The following is a 6,713-nucleotide window of genomic DNA, read 5'->3' as shown; positions in this document are numbered from 1 at the left end:
GTTCCCGCTTGAGCTGGGCTCCATTGGAGGCCGCGTGGAGCGGGAGCTTCTCTTTCTTTCCTTTGGGAGTGTTGGGAGTGTTTTCTTCCCTATCTGTTGGTGTGGTTGGGAGGAACAAACGCCGGTTGGAGGACCTTCAGAACACACTTGTGTTGCCTTTAAAAAAAAAAAAAAGAAAGTTTATTATCCCACAATCCTGGAGATGATGACTTCCTCTTCTTCTTCTTCTTCTTCTTCTTCTTCTTCTTCTTCTTCTTCTTCTTCTTCTTCTTCTTCTTCTTCTTCTTCTTCTTCTTCTTCTTCTTCTTCTTCTTCTTCTTCTTCTTCTTCTTCTTCTTCTTCTTCTTCTTTCTTCTTCTTCTTCTTCTTCTTCTTCTTCTTCTTCTTCTTCTTCTTCTTCTTCTTCTTCTTCTCTTCTTCCTCTTCCTCTTCCTCTTCCTCTTCCTCTTCCTCTTCCTCCTCCTCTTCCTCCTCCTCTTCTTCCTCCTCCTCTTCTTCTTCTTCTTCTTTCTTCTTCATCATTGTTGTCGTCGGGCCTGGGTCTGGGCGCTGTGCCTCAGCTCAAGACAAGCACTCTACCCCTTGATCTACAGTGCCACTTCTGGTTTTCTGGTGGTTTAGTGAAGATAAGAGTTTCATAGACTTTCCTGCCTTGGCTGGCTTTGAACTGTGATCCTCACATCTCAGCCTCTTGAGTAGCTAGGATTACAGGTGTGAGCCATGGGTGCCCGGCCCCTGGAGACTTCTTAACTGACCCTTGCTCCCTCTGAAGGTGCTGGGCAAGGGCACTTCCTGTCTCTCCTGGCCTCTGTGCACTCCGGAGGCCCCGCGGCCACGCCCGCCTCATTGCCCTCTCTGCCTGGCTTCACCTGGCTTCTCGCTGGGTCTCTGTGTGCCCTTCTTCTCTATCTCTGAGGTCAATCTGGTTGGACTGAAGCTCTACCCTCTGCCAGCAGCCTGTCATCTCCAGCCTTCCTTTCATTACCACTGCAAGGACTTGATTTCCAAATATGGCCGCATTCTGGGGTGGAGAGGGACATGCATTCTGGCGGGACACCATTCACCCCCAACAGAGCTCAGAGCCCAGCGCCAGGCTTTCATACCCTGACCTGCCCCAGCCATGGGTACTTGTGAGCTTAGCCAGGATTTGACAGAACATTCGCAATTCCCTCTGAAGAATAGGCGGTTTATGGAATGTCTCAGAAAACATCTTGTAGGTGGCTACCAGGTGCCCCCGGGCAGGTGACCGGAATCGCGGCTCTTTTGGCATAGCACAGGAGAGTGATGTGTAAACAGGTCATTATAATACGTCTACCTATCAGACTGTGAGAGCCAAGGACCCTATCCAGAACAATGTTTCCAAACTGTTGACTTGGTGCTCTGGCCGCCGCCTGCCCCCTGGCCTTGCCCTCCCGGCCTGGCAGCCGGGCCTGGCTGGCTGCACACAGGTTAATCTTTTCTCGTTGCCCTCCTCTCAATCCTGTCTACTGTCTCTTTCTGGCCTTTATCTTTCTTGGATGTACCTCAGCTGGCATACCTCTATTTAATTTTTATTTTTCCCTTGGTGATGGATATCTGTGCCCTTTTTCAAAAGACAAAATAAGCTGTTTAACCTCCCTGCAGTAAGTGGGGCATGGGGGCGGGGAGGGAGGGTGCTGTGGTGTAGGCAGCCTTCCTGGGTATTGCCAAAGCAGTTCCTGACTCCCATGATTAATTAGCTCACCATATATTTTCTTAAGGCATACCTTTCTATCCATCCCTGTTCTTGTCTTCTTGGCCCTACTCATAAAAGGGTGCTGAACTTAAAAAACCAGGTTGTTTAAATTTATGTTTTTAAGAGCTCAGTAGAAGAGGCACACAAGATGTGGTTTGTTGACTGACTGAATATTGTGTTTGTTGGATGAGTTGAGGACAGTGTTACACATGTGGACCTCTTTGGCAAGGCTGAACTCATCATTCAAAAAATTCCTAAGATGATGGTTCTCAAAATGAGCAAGTGTAGCACCAGTGGCTCACGCCTGTAATCCTAGCTACTAAGAAGGCTGAGATCTGAGATCATGGTTCAAAGCCAGCCTGGGTAGGAAAAGCTATGAGACTCATCTCCAATTAACCAGAAAAAAGCCAGAAGTGGAGCTGGCTCAAGTGGCTCAGGTGGTACAGTGTCAACCTTGAACGCAAAAACTCAGGGACAGCGTCCAGTCCCTGAGTTCAAACCTCAGTGTGTGTGCACGCACGTATGCACGCATGTGTACACACACACACACACACACACACACCCAGCAAGTATATGGGAATTCTATAGCTAATGGAAGGCTGTAAAACAGGAATTCTCAGCCCCAGCGTTCTGGCTTGGTGAGCCTAAGGAGACTGCCTAGTGATGATATTTTGTGGAAGGTTCCAGGTGTCTGGCCTGTAGCTGGGTTTAGATTTGTCACACCCAGATTGTACCCTCCATGAACCAAGTCTGTCGATAAAATTGCTGTCTTCCGGGTAAGATCAGCCACTTTTTGTTGTTGTTGTTGTAGTTGTCGGTCCTGGGGCTTGAACTCTGGGCCTGGGTGCTGTCTGCGTGCACTCTTCAGCTCAAAGTGAGTGCTCTACTGTTTAAACCACAGCGCCACTTCTATGTTCTGGTGGTTTATTGGAAATAAGGGTCTCACAGACTTTCCTGCTGGGTCTGGCTTTGAACCGTGATCCTCAGATCTCATCCTCCTGAGTAGCTAGGATGACAGGCGTGAGCCACCGGTGCCCGGCTGAGATCAGCCACTTTTGTCCTGAAGTGCTGGAATGTGTGGCATAGGCTGAGAGTCACCGCCCATGTTTCAGGCCATGTTTCGTGGCTCGGGTCCTGCCCCTGACCCAGCAGCTCTGCAGGGCCTCTGGGGAGGGTCGTTTCTAGCAAGCTCCTGTGGGGTACCACCACCACCTGCTGCGTCCCTGCTTTGGGAACCTTGGCACTCCCCATCCCATCCTTCCCCAGGGAACCTGCTCCTTCACGCGGAGTGCTCCCCTCCCTCTCCTCCATTGCTCACTGAGGGTGGGGCAGGCGCCAGGCCTCCTGCTGTTGGCTGCCATCGGGACCAGAGTGCCTGGACTCAGGCGGATCCCTCTCTATGGCTTGGCTTGCTCTGGTATCTTTTTCTGACCCTGACCCTGGGGCTGAGTGCAATGAGTTTTCCCGCCCCACTGAAGGCAGGGTGGGGCTGGCCGAGGCTGGGGACCTGGGACAGGTCTCATCACAGGCTGCTCAGAGCAGGGGGCACAGGCTGTGAGCCCTGAGCTCGGCCCTCCCCTCCTCCTCTCCCCTTCTCCTCTCCTCTCCTTCCCCCCAGCTTGCTCCTCACAGGGGGCTTCATGCTTTCCTGAAACAAATCATTTGCCCTCCAGATCTGGGCTCTGGCTATCACTTGGTTCAAGGGGCACGATCTTCTAGTAACCCCAGGTTTAGCCCGGGGTACAAAAACAGGGACTGTCCCAGGAGAACATAAAGCCTCTTTGTTGGGCTGCCTTATCTAGAGCACTTCACAATCGGAGGCAACATGCCCACTGCATGGGCCTGTTTCTCTGGGCCTGGTAAGCCTGAGCCAGAGCCCTCAGAGCTGTCTGTTCATCACAAGTCTGCCCTGCAGCGCCAGGATGCTTCTCCTAGGCTCCCCTTCCTTCCCCTCCCCTCCCCTGTCCCTCCCTAGTGGTGGTGGTGGTAGTGATGGTGGTAGTGGTGGTATATGTGTTGTGTGCCAATCCTGGGGCTCGATTTCAGGGCCTGGGCACTGTTCCTGGGCTTTTTTGCTCAAGGCTAGCACTCTACCACTTGAGCCACAGCGCCACTTCTGGCCTCTTTGGTGGTTCATTGGAGATAGAGTCTCATGGACTTTCCTGCCTGGGCTGGCTTCAGACCTCCCCCCTCAGATCTCAGCCTCCTACGTAGCTAGGATGACAGGCGTGAGCACGGGTCCCCCGCTTTATGTTGCTCTTGTATAGCTGCACTCTCCTCCACCTCTCTGGTCCTGTCTCCCAGCCCTCGTTAATTTATTCTCCATCATTATAATTCTTCTATTTCAGGAATATTGTATAAGTGGACTTAGATATTGCCTAACCTTCAAAGGCTACCTTTAAAAACAAGCAAACAAACAGCACAATTTCCTAGAGATTCATCGAAGGCCTTAGATGCATCAAGAGTCCATTCTTTTTAACTGATGAGTAATATTCTATGAAATGGATATACCACAGTTTTCCAACGTTGTGGAAAAATTATATATAAGGCTGCTAGGAATATTTATGTGGGCTTTTATGTGAAGGTAAGATGGAAATTGTTATGTTCCATTGAATGAAAATTATTTTCTGGAGTGGTACTGACTTATTTTGCATTCTCATCACTAATAAAAACAAGAAATGAATAACAGCAAGTTATGAACACATGTGCATGTATGTGCGCATGTGTGCATGCACATACACATACACACCAAATGTAAATATCATATCAAGGATGTAGTTTCTGACATGGTGAAAATTCAGAAGTCTCCTTCTGGCAATGTGCAAAGAATGGTCCAGTTTCCCCATCTTGTCACCAGCATTTGGTGCTGTCATCCTGACAAAAGTTACGCCCGCTGCCCAGTATTCTGGGGAGTAAGTCTGAATTTACTGACAACGCTCAATTTGCTTCTGGATAAGCTTTGCAAAATTAATTCTTAAAAAACCCTATATACTGTTTTGCCCAAAAAATGTTGTTTGTGCCTTTAAAAACTTAACTCTGGGCTGGGAATGTGGCTTCGTGGTAGAGTGCTTGCCTAGCATGCAAAAAGCTCTGGGTTCAATTCCTCAGTACCACATACACAGGAAAAGCTGGACGTGGTGCTGTGATTCAAGTGGTAGAGTAGCTAGCCTTGAGCAAAAGAAACTCAAAGACAGTGCCCAGGCCCTGAGTTTAAGCCCTAGGACTGACAAAAAAAAGACTAATGCTGAGCTGTCTCTGGGCTTCATGATTTGGGAAGTATATGCCTCTGTGCATTGCCTTTGCAATAAGGACTCCTATGATTTGGCTTATTAATTGTGGCATCCTTTGTTTCTTGCTGATTGAGTTACAACATGGTAAAGTATTATTCTGGCTTAATTTGACATAGATCTATTCTAGTTGTGTCTCCCATTTTGGTTGAGTTGTTCTAGTTTGTGATTTTTGAGGAATTGTTCCATTTCTTCTAAATATTCACATTAATGATCATAAGGTTGTATGTCACTTTTCTGCTTTTCTTCTGTGCAGTGCTACCTACCTTTTTGATCCTGATACCTGAGATTTGTATCTTCTGTCCTTTTGAAACTTTTCAGTGTTGCTGGAGGTTTATAAACCTGATTTTTTAAAAATTTTAAAGACAGAATCAGCTTTTGGCTGGGAGGTGTAGCTTAGTAGTAGAGAGTTTACCTGGCATGCATGAGGTCATGGGTTCAATCCCCAGCATTGAAACAACCACCATCAAAGACCTAACTTTTCATTTCATGACTTTTAATGTGGTTTTCCTGGTTTCAATCTTATTAGTTTCTGGACTTTGTTATTTCCTTCCTTCTGCTTGCTTAGAGCTCGTTTTCTTCGTTTTCTGGTTGGAACAATGAACATGCAGTTAACAAAAAAGAACATTAGGAAGTTGAGACAGGTCTGGGCCTGGGTGTGGGGAGTAGTAGGAGGGGGCAGGCCAATGGAGAGGGGGATGGAAGGGAACTATAGTCAGAATAACCAGGCTTCGGGGGTGAAAATGGAACAAAGAAACTCCATGAGACTAGCAGGGGAGGGGGAGGGAGGGAAGGAGAAAGGGGAGACTGATTAAGATGCTATGTTTAGTGCTCACTTCTGCAGCATGAATTAAAGTTGGAATGATACAGAGATGACTAGCATGGCCCTTGTGCAAGGATGATAGACAAATTCATGAAGTGGTCCATATATTTAATGCACTGTATATATAAATGGACATGTTAAAACGAACCTTCAATGGACAACTCACAAAACCCCCAACCCACCATGGAAGCAAATGATAGCAAAGACAGTGACAGGCTTTTAGCTTCTGTGGGAAGTGGAAACACTGTGTTCTGGCAGCACACGATACTGCAGTTTTATTTAAAGTCCTCAGGTAGATGGAAGGTGAAAACGTAAATGTGTACAAGTACTCAAGGTATTCACAAATGGCCACCATGTGTGAATGCACAAGATGTGCTTAGTGTTTAGGTATTCTAATTTTTTTTGGTGCCGGTACTGGGGTTTGAACTTAGGACCTTGTGGTTTTGCTTAGCCTTTTTGCTCAAGACTAGCACTACCCCTTGAGCCACATCTCCCCTTTTGACATTTTGCTGGTTAATTGGAGATCAGAATCTTTCAGATTTATTTGCCTGGGCTTCAAATGAGGATCCTCAGATCTCAGCCTCCTGCATACCTAGGATTACAGGTATGAGCCACCAGTGCCCAGCTCAAAAGATAACCAAACCTTGGTTCTACCAAGATGGGGCAGCCCCCTTCCTCCTGGAACTCCCTGTGCAACTACAAATCCCTAGACATAACTTTAACCAGATCCATTATGATTTTACCTTGTTAGGTGATGAGTATTTTTGTTATTATAAACATTCCTTTCTTTGGCAATCCTGGGATTTGAACTCAGGGCATGGTTTTTGCTAAGCAGGTGCTTTGCCACTGGATCCATGTTCCAGGTCTTTTTTGCTTTTCTCGTTTTTCA

General features: G+C 47.3%; 1 non-coding gene across 1 annotated transcript; it reads left to right on the top strand.

The window, feature by feature from the left end:
• Nucleotides 1-5,831: 5,831 nt before the first annotated feature.
• LOC122126899 lies at nt 5,832-5,934 on the top strand. Its single transcript, XR_006151034.1, has one exon. It is a non-coding gene; the product is annotated as a U6 spliceosomal RNA (small nuclear RNA).
• Nucleotides 5,935-6,713: the final 779 nt, after the last annotated feature.

The sequence above is a fragment of the Dipodomys spectabilis genome, unplaced genomic scaffold (genome assembly GCF_019054845.1).
Source record: "Dipodomys spectabilis isolate Male_0828 unplaced genomic scaffold, ASM1905484v1 ptg000289l, whole genome shotgun sequence".
Lineage (NCBI taxonomy): Eukaryota > Metazoa > Chordata > Mammalia > Rodentia > Heteromyidae > Dipodomys > Dipodomys spectabilis.
This window is presented reverse-complemented; position numbering and strand designations above follow the sequence as displayed.